Genomic DNA, 13,637 nt, shown 5'->3' on the forward strand with positions numbered 1-13,637 from the left:
CCACTGCGCCACAACAGGAACTCCAGTTCTTTATTTTTAATTTAATTTCATTGGCGTATATTGACTTACAATCTTGTATTAGTTTCCAGTGTACAGCAACATATAAATATTTTCCCATATAGGTTATTAAAAACTATAGAGTAGATTTTCCTATGACATGCAGTAGGTTCTTGTTAATCATCTATTTTGGACAGTAGAGCATATATGTCATCTAAAATTTTCATGGTTAGAAAGGAGAAGTCAATGCCTGGCTTCAAAACTTCAAAATACAGGCTGACTCTCTTGTTAGGGGCTAATGCAGCTGTTCAAGCCAATGCTCATTAACCATTCTGAAAACTCAAGTTCCCTTAAGAATTATGCTAAGTTTACTCTCTCTGTGCTCTATAAATGGAAAAACAAACCCTGAATAAAATACATCTCTTTACAGTATGACTTACTGAATATTTAAAGCCCACTGTTGGGATCCGTTACTTAGAAAAAAGATTCCTTTCAAAATAGCACTGCTCTTGAAAATGCACCTAGTCACCTAAGAGCTCTAATGGAGATGACCAATGACATTTATGTTATTTTCATGCCTGCTAAAACAAAATTCATTTTGTAAGCCATGAATCAAAGAGTAATTTCAACATTCAAGTCTTATTATTTAAGGAATATATTTTAAGTCTGTAACTACCTTATGATTCCTCTAATAGATCTAGACAAAGTGTTATTGAAAACTTTCTGGGGAGTTTCCACTGGGGCTCAGTAGAAATGAATCTGACTAGTATCATGAAGATATAGGTTCGATCCCTCAGCAGGTCAGGGATCCAGCATTGTGATGGGCTGTGGTGTAGGTCACAGACTCTCCTTGGATCTTTTGTAGCTGTGACTGTGGTGTAGGCAGGCAGATGTAGCTCAGATTTTGACCCCTAGCCTGGGGGACTTCCACATGCCATGAGGGTGGCCCTAAAAAAATAGGAAAACTTTCTTGAAAGGATTCAGCATTCTACATGCCATTAAGAATAGTCATGATTCACAAGAAGATATCAATATATCAACTTAACTAGAGTTTGTTTCTAGTCTTCGTGAATGATTTTGAGGGTTCAAGATGGCCACGGAGTCAGTAACTGGTGGGAATAGAAAAAGAACTATAGTTAGAACTGATGCCAGAAGACATGACTGAATTGTTGCAACCTCATGATAAAGGTTTCATGAACGAGGAGTTCCCGTCGTGGCACAGTGGTTAACGAATCCGACTAGGAACCATGAGGTTGCGGGTTCGGTCCCTGCCCTTGCTCAGTGGATTAACGATCCGGCGTTGCCGTGAGCTGTGGTGTAGGTTGCAGACGCGGCTCGGATCCCGCGTTGCTGTGGCTCTGGCATAGGCCGGTGGCTACAGCTCCGATTCGACCCCTAGCCTGGGAACCTCCATATGCCGAGGGATCGGCCCAAGAAATAGCAAAAAGACAAAAAAAAAAAAAAAAAAGGTTTCATGAATGAGACATTGTTTCTCACAGATGAGCAAAGGAAGTGGTTTCTTGAAGGTGGAATCTGCTCCTGGTGAAAATGCTGTCAAGATTGTTGAAGTAACAGCAAAAGATTTAGAATGTTACATGAACATAGTTGATAAAGCAGCAGTGGAGTTTGAAATGAAAGTAATTCCATTGCAGGCAAAAAGGTATCAAAGTAAGTGAAGTCAGCCATACAATGAGACACCAACATCAAATGCTTTCACTGACAAGTGGAATCTGAAAAAAGGACAGACTGAACTTTGCAGAACAGATGCTGACTCACGAACACTGAAAAACTTATAGTCTCCAGAGGAGACAGTTTGAGGGGTGGGGGGATGTGCTTGGGCTGTGGGATGGAAATCCTGTGAAATCAGATTGTTATGATCATTATATAACTACAGATGTGATACATTCATTTGAGTAATAAAAAAAAAGGAAAAAAAAAGAAGGTATCAAACAGCATTGCAGGCTACAGAAAACTGTGAAAGGAAGAGCTCATCAAAGTGGCAAACTTCCTTATTGTCTTATTTTACAAAATTGACACAATCATCCCAATCTTCAGCAACTACCACCCTGATCAGTAATCAGCCATGAACATTGAGGCAAAAAGCAAAAAGATTATGACTCACTGAAGACTCAGATGACAGTTAACATTTTTTTAGCAATAAGGCTTTTTTTAATTTAAGGTATGAATGTTTTTTTAAAATAATACTATTGCACACTTTATAAGCTATAGTAAAAACATAATTTTTGTATGCACTGGGAAACTAAAATATTTGTGTGGCTTACTTTGTTGGGGTATTCGCTTTATTGTGGTGGTCTGGAGCTGAAAATCTGGTATCTCCAGGTATACCTGTATTTCAACGAACTTCACAAATCTTATTGCTTTGAATTATCTTCCTTGGGCTTAAGGCAGGCCAGCTCTTTTGTCTTATTCTACCACAAGCAATAATAAGAGCAACATGGCAACCTAATCCCTGTCTTCCCTTCCTAATTGCTACAAATACAAGGTTGACTTTTTTTTTTTTTGAGAGGGGCCAATAAACAGTTATTCTTTTAAATTAAAAAGTTAGTAGCCTATTAGATAAAATATTCTAACTATTTCCCGTCTTAGCCATATTCTACACTGCTTCAAGAGCCTTTTTGGATACTAAGTAAATTTAAGTGCTTAGTTGTGACATGAGCTGGGCAGTATCATAAGATAAAGACAAAGAAAAATATCATTCCATTCCATTGCTACATTCAGTAGCATTGTGCATGCTAAAGTTACAAAGAAACAATAAATTTGTTTAAAGATTTCTTTAAATCTGTGTTTGAGGCAGAACATGGTTTTGTAATTTCAAGATAAAATTATTTCTTAATAAATTAAATGCAATCTTTCTAATCTCCAGAAGAAACCATCTTTTAATACCATAAAAATGAGACATAATTATTTAGCGTGCAATATCACATTTCTAACATAATATCCTCATGTTCTCACTGTATATGATGAAGAGTCATTAAAAAATGATGAAAGATGACATTAACACTAAAATATGCAGTAGATAGTCAATAAATTGTCAGACATAAAAATAATATCAACTAAAATCAAAGACAATTGAACTGGCCTGAAGCACAGATTTTTGGCTTACTATTGCAATATCATCAGAATTTAGCCAGACCATTCATCTGACATTAGAAGAACACCTATCCTTTAATCATTACTTCACAGAAACATAGAAGTACATGTTTTAATGACCAGAAACCTTGAAGGTGTCTTTGCATTGGTGTCTTTTCTTTAAAATAAGAAAAGCATTATTTACTCTGATGAATAAAATCAAAGAAGAACTAAATAAATGGAGAGATTTTTGTATGTGTGTTCAAGGATAAAAAGTTTCAAGAATCTCAAGATGTCAATTTTTCCTTACTTGATATATAGACTCAAAGCAATTTCAATGAAATTCCCACCACAGATTTTATGGATATAGACAAACTAAAAAAATTTTTGTGGAAAGACAAAAGACACAAGGTAGCCATGCAATTTTGAAGAGGGCCAAAGGTGAAGGACTGATGCTACTAGATGCCAATAATTACTATAGAGCTACAGTAATTAAGACAGTATAGTGCTTACAAAATAAAAGGAAAATGTGTCAATGGAACAGAACAGAGGTCCCTGAAATAGAGCCCCATAAATATAGCGAACTGATTTTTGACAAAGGAACAAGGGCAATACAATGGGCAAAGATGGTTTCTTCAACAAGTGGTGTGGGAACAACTGGAGATTTACACATGAAAAAAAATGAATCCAGGTATAGACCTTATACTTTTAACAAACAATAACTCAAAATGGATCACAGACTCAAAATAAAATGCAAAATTATAAAACTCCTAGAAGATATCTCGGAAAAGAACTTGGTGACATTGGATGTGGTGATATACTTTAGGTACAACACCAATAACACAACCACAAAAGAAGGAATTGATAACATGGAATTTATTGAAATTAAATACATCTGCTTACTAAAAGACAATATCAGAGTTCCCATCATGCGCAGTGGAAACAAATCCAACTAGGAGCCATGAGGTTGAGGGTTTGATCCTTGGCCTCGCTCAGTGGGTTAAGGATCCAGCATTGCTGTGAGCTGTGATGTAGGTCGCAGATGCACCTCAGATCTGGCATAGCTGTGGCTGTGGTGTGGGCCAGCACCTGTAGCTCCAATTAGACCCCTAGCCTGAGACCCACCATGTGCTGTGGGTGTGGCCTTGAAAAGACAAAAGACAAAAAAAAAGACAATATCAAGATAATTATAATAGAAGCCACAGACTGGGAAAAAAATATTTGCAAAACAAAAAAAAAATCTGGTAAAGGACTGTAATATATACAAATAAATCTAAAAACGCAAAAACTCTACAGTTAAAGAAAAAAAAAAAATAGAGTTCCCATAGTATCTCAGTGATTAACAAATCTGTCTAGGAACCACGAGTTTGTTGGTTCAATCCCTGGCCTTGCTCAGTGGGTTAAATATCCAGCATTGCTGTGAGCTGTGGTGTGGGTCGCAGATGCGGCTCAGATCTGGTGTTGCTGTGGCTGTGGTGTAAGCCGGCCGCTACAGCTCCGATTCAACCCCTAGCCTGGGAACCTCCATATGCCACAGGAGTGGCCCTAGAAAAGGCAAAAAGACAAAAAAAACAAAACAAAACAAAACAAACAAACAAACAAAAAAACATATCCTTATATGGTCCCCAGCAGGATTGAACATCAGACGTTTGCTGTGATAACCAGCTCAAATAAGCAAATTTGGATTGATTCTCATTTTTTGTTAAAACACACCAAATTTTTCCACCTCAATTGTCTGTAATATCTTCCCCAAATAATTTATTATATATTTCAATTTGTCTAAGGATTCCCTTTATTAAAAGAAGCCCAGCTAATGTATCACTTGGGTTGTCGCTTGATTACTTTAAAGCAATTAAAAAAAATTATCTCAAGAGAGAATGCTATAGGAGCCAATGGTGTAAGCTCAAGTCCAAATCAGATTCAGAGAGCAGGACAAGACTAATGTTCTGGCTGGAAGACAGTCAGACCCAGAGAGTAAATTCTCCTTTTGTTGTTCTAGTCAAGCCTTCAACAGCTTGTATAAAGGCAATATTGGGAAATATTGGGGAAGGCAATATGCTGTACCCAGTCCACTGAGTCAAAAGTTAATTTCATCCATTTAACACCTCACAGACACACTCAGGATAATATTTAACTAAATATCTTGGTACTTCCTTGCCAGTCAAATTTGACACATACAATTTACCATTACAGAAAGTGAATTTTTTTTAACTTTATGTATATAATTATTTAGTTTAACAGTTCAATAAATGAACAAGGATTAGGAAAAAATACTGAAAAGGAATGTACTCTGGGACAGCAGGACAGCCTGGAGTATATGATTTCTGAAAGCTACATAAGGAAGTTGTTTGAAGGAGGACATGAAATCACATATATTAAAAACTAATGTTGTAGTTGCCTGGTGGCTCAGTGGGTTAATGATCCAGCCTTGTCAGTGCCATGGCTCAGGTGACTGCTGTGGTGTAGGTTCCATCCCTGGCCCATGAACTTCTGCATGCTTTGGATGTGTACAAAGCAAAAATAACAACAAAATAAAAACTAATGTTAATTTAAGTGAGATAGCAAATACTGACCGTTGAATTTATCAATATATATATGTTAAATTTAACAAAATTTGTTTTGATATAATGGATATGATTTTAAGAGGAGAGCTGTTTTTTGTTTTTGTTTTTGTTTTTCTTTTTAAGATGAAATAAATATCAGCAAGACTCCTGTGAATTACTTCTATATGTGAAATAGAGAGCAAAGTCATGAACTGTGAACAGAGTGGCAGAGTTTTAAAAGTTTGAAGAGGGAGCAGGCAACAATATAAGAATAAAGGAAAGTTACTCAGAAAGAGGAACATATATGATTATGTGTTTGGTGTGTTCAGGGTGTGGACAATGGTGAGTAATTTTTGTTCATTTAGCAAGTCCCTTTACATAAGTGGTTTCTATTAACTTCCTGATTTGTTTCCAGTTGTTGTCTATGGTATTGTTCAGAATCTATGTATCAGTTTGGGAATGGATACTTTTTTGTTGTTTGGCTTTTTATTCTTAACTCACAATCACCACATACCCAGCGCAGGTCCATAGTAATATGAAGTCTTCTCTTCACCCTTTCCAAACCATATGAATTTTAGAGCTCTCCATGGTAAGTCATTAGGTTTTGTGGCAATTATGTTTGGTTAATTGGGTAATGGGACTATATTCTATTTTAGATGCTCTTTTATCATCACCTTTCTCTTTCCAAGTGCCTTTCTTCTTTCTTGAGGACTGTCCTCTATTTTCAGTGTGGTGGACCCCATGCTCTGAAATGAGTGGAATATAATTATTTATGTTTGTTTCCTAGTGTCGCCCAGAATGCCCTAACCAATTTAGGCTGACTAGAAAACCCCACACAGTCTTGGTACTCTCACTTCCCTCACAGCCCGTTTTTAAGAAGTCACAACATTTTACCAGCTCTAGCTCAGTCCTAACTATACACTTGTACCTCTTCTTTACTTTGATCATCATATTTTTAATACTAGCTCTCATAACTTCTCCCTTTTCTGACTCCAATAGTCTATTTGGTCTTCCATCTCTCTCCAGAGAACTGTGATAATTCTTAAGCATAGATCTAGTGATTTCCCATTACCTAGAGCAGGTTTTCAGGCCATGCTTTATTAAATCCTAGGCAGGTATGCCTTCAAGGACCTTTGTATAAGAAGGAGCAGGTGGAATGGGAAAAAGAGGTAGGGCTCCTAGCCATCACCCTGGCTTCCATCTCTCTGGCTTCCCCTGGGGCACACCCCCTGTTATTTGTCACACAGTTGTCTTCTGAATGAGATCTTGTTCATAAATATTTGATAGAGAGAGAAAAGAGATAGTTTGAGAAACACTGATCTAGACTATCCTAATTCCTTAGTTACATTCAAGCTAGTGCTTGAATCAAAGCTAATCCCTTATTTCAAGCTCTTCTTCAGTTACTTCTCTAGTAATACACATTACAGGCCAGCCATGCTGGACTGCACTACTCATACTTCCTAGAACATGCCGTGATATAAAATATGGACCTGCAGATAAGCTCCTGCTACAGCACATAATATTCTCTCAAAAATGGCTGCTATTACAAGTGATGGCTGTTCCCTCATCCCACCATATTTATTCCCTTTACTCTCTCTTTCCATCTTTAAAGAACTCACAGTAAACATCATCTTTCTTCTGACCCCTCAAATGGGATGAATTTATTTGGCAGCATTACAGTTTATTTGTTATGGTATTTCTTAACCTGAGACATAAGAAAGTATATTCGAGAATCCATAATTCCTCTGAGACTACTATTTTAAGTTCATTCTTTTATTTTGTTAATAATCTAAAAATAATATTTACTAGTTTTAAAGTGGAAGTTTTCTCATACAAGTTGAAAAAAAAGAATAAAATTAAGAGATTCACATGGAAGAAATATGACAGATTGCCTGGAAACATTAAGATCACACTTGAAGATAGTGATCATGAAATTAAAAAGAGGCAAGTCAACAAGGTGACTTATACTACAGTTTCATTCATATGCATGAATTTGTGCATGGAGTAGGCTGAGGTTGGCATCAACTAGGATTGAAGTTAACTGACATGAATAAAGGGCAAAGCAGTTGAAAAGATATGTATGAAAATGCTATGAATAAAAGATAATTTAGTTTGGGTAAGAAGAAATGCGAGATAATATTATTGAGAGTAGAAAATTTTACTTCTCTTTTTTTTGGCTGCAGCCATGGCATTATGGAATCTGAGGGCCGGAGATTAAATCTAAGCTCCAGCTGCTACCTATGCCACAGTGGCAGCAATCCTGGAGAATTAACACACTGAACCACAGCAAGCGCTCTGAAAGTAGAAAAATTTAACAGATAAAATGATATGAACATGTATAATTATACATGCATTTGCATATGCATATATAACTATACATGAATATTTATCATGTATTTCATATTTACTGAAAGATATTTCCTGTTTCAACTTATGAAAGAATGTAAAATATTTTATATCTTTTTCAATATTATGTTGTTTTTATTAATCACCACTTCTTCAATCTAATTTTTCTGTAATGGGTTAATGGGCACTGTGTTCTCAAAGAAGAGAAGAGAAAGTTTTTCCCTCTGTATTCTAAAACTGCAAGCATGAAGATCTATAAAATTCTAGAACATGACATTAAGGTATTATAGTTATGACTAATACAATCCGTTCTAAGGCATCTTGGAACAATAAAATACCTTTGCACTTGGTTTTGTGAATGTAAGAGTTTATAACAAGCTTTCAGTAAATCTTTTGGCATTTGCAAACCTAGCTTAATTATATTAAAGTTTCTTTAGGCAAGATATCTGAATTTTTCCTTGGTAACATTCTTCAATAATTTTGTCAATTTGCTTCAGTGCACATTAATTATCTGACTGACAGGGTTATGTCACTATGTAGCCAGCTGTCACTATAGTGCTGATCAATAAAGCCCCCTTCTAACACTCCAGTAGGACTTTTAACTTGGCAGAGTATTTAATGTCAATAATTATTTACTTTTACAAAGAATGTAAGCCAGTAACTTAAATAAATAGAGCTATTCTATGATCTAAGACACTAGGAATATTCAGTATGTTAATTTCCATAAAGCAAAAAGACAAATCTATTGTGTTTGAACCTTGCATTTATCATAGATGCTATAAAAATGTTTGACACAGAGCACTAACATCAGCATGATACAAATACTGTGATAGATGGCAGGACATCAAACTATTATCACTGCTACTGTGGTTGAGATCAGAAAAATAAGCCATGGTTCTACAAGTGTATATATTTATGCCTTTATGTAACAGAATGTGAGACAGGGGATTGAACTCTATCCCTAAAAAATTTCTCTGTAGTCAATTATAATTTTCTTTAATTTTTTTCAGAAGATTCTCAGTCTGTTCAGGCTATTATGTCAGAATACCATAAGCTGGATGGCTTATGTGTAACATAAATTCATTTCTCAAAGTTCTGGGGGCCAGAAAGTCTAAGACCAAGTCATCAGCAGATTAGGTGTCCACTGAAGACTTGCTTCTGGGTTCATAGATATCTGCCTTCTCACCATGTTTTCACGTGGAAGAAGGGACAAAGGAGCTCTCTAGGGTCTCTTGTATAAGGGCATTAATACCCCTCAGGAGGGCTCCCCCTCATGACCTAATCACTTCCCAAAGGGCTCACATCATAATACCATCACATAAGGGGTTAGGATTTAACATGGGCATTTCAGGGGGACACAAACATTTAGTCTAGAGCACAGATATTATGTTTACACAGAAAATTTGTAATGTGATACCCAAAGCAGTGTATGCTAAGTGTATGCTAGATGTTAATAACTCTAAAAATGTAAAAATTATCTTTCACACAAAGTCAGTTTATCTGCAAAGGAGGCAAGAATATAAAATGGGAAAAAGACAGTCTCTTCAGTAAGTAGTGCTGGGAAAACTGGACAGTGACATGTAAATCAATGAAACAAGAGTTCATCCTCACACCAAGTGCAAAAACTAAACTCAAAATTACTTAAAGATTTAAACATAAGAAGACACAATAAAACTCCTAGAAGACAACATAGGAAAAACAGTCTCTGACATCAACCATACTAATGTTTTCTTATGTCAGTCTCCCAAAGCAAGAGAAATAAAAACAAAAACAAACCAATGGGGCCTAAAGAAATTGACAAGCTTTTGCACAGCAAAGGAAACCATTAAAAAAAAAAGAGAGAGAGAGACAACCTATTTACTGAATGGGAGAAAATAGTTTCAAATGATGCAACAAAAAAGGGCTTAATCTCAAAAATATAAGAACAACTCATACAACTTAACAGCAAAAAACAAACAACCCAAATGAAAAATGGGCAGAAGACCCGAATAGACATTTCTCCAAATAAGACATACAGATAGGCAACAGGCACATGAAAAAATGCTCGCCATCCCCTAATTGTTAGAGAAATGCACATCAAAGCTCCAATGAGGTACCACTTCACACCAGTCAGAATGGCCATCATTAGTAAGTCTACAAATAACAAATGTTGGAGAGGGTGTGGAGAAAAGGGAACCCTTCTTCATTGTTGGTGGGAATGTAAATTGGTACAACCAGTACAGAGGTACCTCAGAAAACTAAATATAAAATTACCAACTGATCCAGCAATCTCACTCCTGGGCATATATCTGGACAAAACTTTCATTGAAAAAGATACATGTACCTGTATATTCATTGCAGCATTAACACAATAGCCAAGACATGAGAACAACCTAGATGTCCATTGACAGATGAATGGGTTAAGGTTTCATACATACATACAATGGAATACTACTCAGCAATAAAAAAGAACAAATGATGTCATTTGCAGAAACATGGATGGAACTAGATTCTCATACCAAGTGAAATAAGTCAGAAAGAGAAAGACAAATATGATATGATATCACTTATACCTGGAATCTAATATATGGCACAAATGATCATATCTGTAGAAAATAGATATGGGCATGGAAAACAGACTTAGGGTTGCCAAGAGAGAGTGGGAGGGAATGGAATAGACTGGGAGTTTGGGGTTAGTAGTTTCAAACTATGTCATTTGGATTGGAAAAGCAATGAGATACTGCTGTATAGCACAGGGAGCTATATCCAGTAACTTGTGTTGGAATATGATGGAGAATAATATGAGATAAAGAATAGGTGTTCCCATCATGGCTCAGCAGAAATGAATCTGACTAGGAATCATGAGGTTGCAGGTTCAATCCCTGGCCTCGCTCAGTGGGTTAAGGATCCAGCATTGTGTGAGCTGTGCTGTAGGTTGCAGACATGGCTCGGATCTGGCATTGCTGTGGTTCTGGCGTAGGCTGGCACCAACAGCTCCAATTGGACCCCTAGCCTGGGAACATCCATATGCCGCAGGTGTGGCCCTAAAAAGATAAAAGATAAGAAAAAAACAGTATATATATGTATGACTGTGTCACTTTTCTATACAGCAGAAATTGGCAGAACTTTGTAAATCAGCTATGATAAATGTTTTTTTAGGAAGAAAACAAATGCCCCAATAGATCAATTGTCACATCCATAAATTTAGAGTAATTAAATTTTACTCATTTTATTTTAAAGCAAAACTGTCTCCATTTTGCCTATACATTTGGTTTAGAAATGCAAAGTGTTACCTCAAAATTTAGGACATGCTTCATAAAAGAAATGAACTGTGCAAATTCATAGGGGGTATTTTATTTATGTCAATAACTAGAAAATCTTCAGATAATGTAATTATTTGAACTGACATTTTATTTTTACTTCTTAAAATTAAACAGACCTTGAAATTCTAAGATATATTGTATTAGAAGAATTAGTTATCAGCCTGTGTTTATTAGATTTCAAATTTAATACAAGTATCTTAGAAAATAATAGTATGATCACATACTACAGAAAGTTCTTAAACTAATTAAGATAAATAATAAATTTAAAAAATGAGAAGCTGAAAATATCTATTTTAGTATGTTTAACATATTTTCTGGATAATCAAAGAAATAAAATAGTAAAATGTACAGCATTCGAATAAACAGTGCGTAATTATTGGAATGATATAAAATGCAAATTAGGATTTAAATTATAGAGGCATAAGAACAAAACATTTGACATATATATTTAAATGTTTTTATTTATCGCTTCCCTATTTTTTCCAGGAATCTTTAAATAGTCATCACACAAGTAGGAATGAATTGAGTAAAATTGCCATATTCTATTTATTTAGCCATATAAATCTGGAGTTTGTATTAGTGATGATACAAACTAGTGAAAATGATTCAGTGTTAATATAAGGCACATTCTGAATGCTATGTGGAATTTGCTGTATATATTCATACTTAAATTAATTATTTTATAAAATACATGCACTTTTATACTTTAGCAAATGTAACAATTCACAGATAATTCTTTTTTTAAATTTTAGCATTAAATTTTAGCTTTAAGTATTATTAAAAACAATAATCTAAACCAGGTGAGCCCATACATAATTGCAGTAAATTATCATCAAATCTTAGAAAGTGCTGTTAATATGCTATATGTTTAACATTACTCCATAGAGAAAGAAAATAAACAATGACTGACTACTTTGCATTTTACACTTTATTAACTTTTTCTCTCTCTGTCTCTTCAATATATATGCATAAACATATGTACACACATATGTGTATATATATATATATATATAAATGTGTATATTCACATTTAATCTTCACATTAATCCATAAAAGATAGGAAAAATAATCCTTACATTTTGTATGAAATATCTGAACTGATGGGAGAAAATTGCTTGTTTTGCTAAAAGTTGTTTATATTTATATGAGGAGTAGCAGAAAAATCCATGTTTGACTAACACTATTGCCTCCACACATGGGGGAAAAAAAAAACTTAATTCACATTTTTTGAATGTTTTTCAAAAAAGTGCTGAAATTCAGAACCAGAGACATCAACATCCTCATCATTGACACATCTAGTGTTGATTGTGCACTTATTTATATGCTAATACACCCTAGTTTGGTCAAGATGATCCAAGTTTACATCCGTCAACCCAGAATACCTATTAAGAGCATCCTTATTCGATAGTAAATTATCCTACCCTGATTGATAAATTATATGACTACTCTATTGATTATTAAATAAGAATTGCTATTATATTTTGAATACACTAAACCATGAATTCCTAAAAATGTTAGTTTGCACATGAAGAAAAATGACTAGTTTATTAACATATACAGATTCATTCAGTCAGCCAATGGTAGCAACAGGGAATAAACTAAGGTGCCTGGAACCTCCTACCAATCAACATAAAGTAATTTAGCTCTTCTCAAAAAATGAATTTGAATGTTTTAAAGCAAGACTAATAATTGTGTGCAACTTGCACTGAGTGAGACGTTCCCCGCTGTGAATGGAGAAATATAAAATCTTTGGTAAAAATATCATAGGGAATGCTTTGGGGCAAAGTGAACCTTGAAGTAATCAGATATGTTTTAGCAAGGGAAGGTGTGGAAAATGAGCTAAGGAGAGAAGGGCACGCCACACAGAGGAAAAAAAAAATGAGCATATTTGCAAAGTTTGAATAGTAAATTGCCATTTTGGTCAGGAGAATTCAAATTAAATTTTAATGGCGAATCAGCAGTTTTCACAATATGCCTTCACTCTACTGCTTTGTTTTATTAACATGGAAAATCTTTATACAACTTAATTATTACAACAACTTTTAATCTGGCATACTTAATATTTCAATGTTACAGAAGTAACATCTATGTCATATTTTAGATCCTATCATCATATAATAAATACCCTTGAAATACTTACTTATCTATATGTTCTACTATGATATTTTATAAGTTTTTAAATGGTATTTAAAAGAGATGTGTGTGTCATGAACAAGGTATTACAGAACTGGATAATGGAGGGAAAAGGAAAAATATTAAAAAAGAGAAAAATTATCATTATTTGCTGGTACTATAATCTAGCTGGAAAACCTAAACAATCAATTTAAATGCTACTAGAAATAAAAATTATATTCAGTCA

This window comes from Sus scrofa, chromosome 11 (genome assembly GCF_054392235.1).
Source record: "Sus scrofa isolate SSC_HxYL_T2T_F1_AM1 chromosome 11, Sscrofa_HxYL_maternal_Yorkshire_Landrace_v2.0, whole genome shotgun sequence".
Classification (NCBI taxonomy): Eukaryota; Metazoa; Chordata; class Mammalia; order Artiodactyla; family Suidae; genus Sus; species Sus scrofa.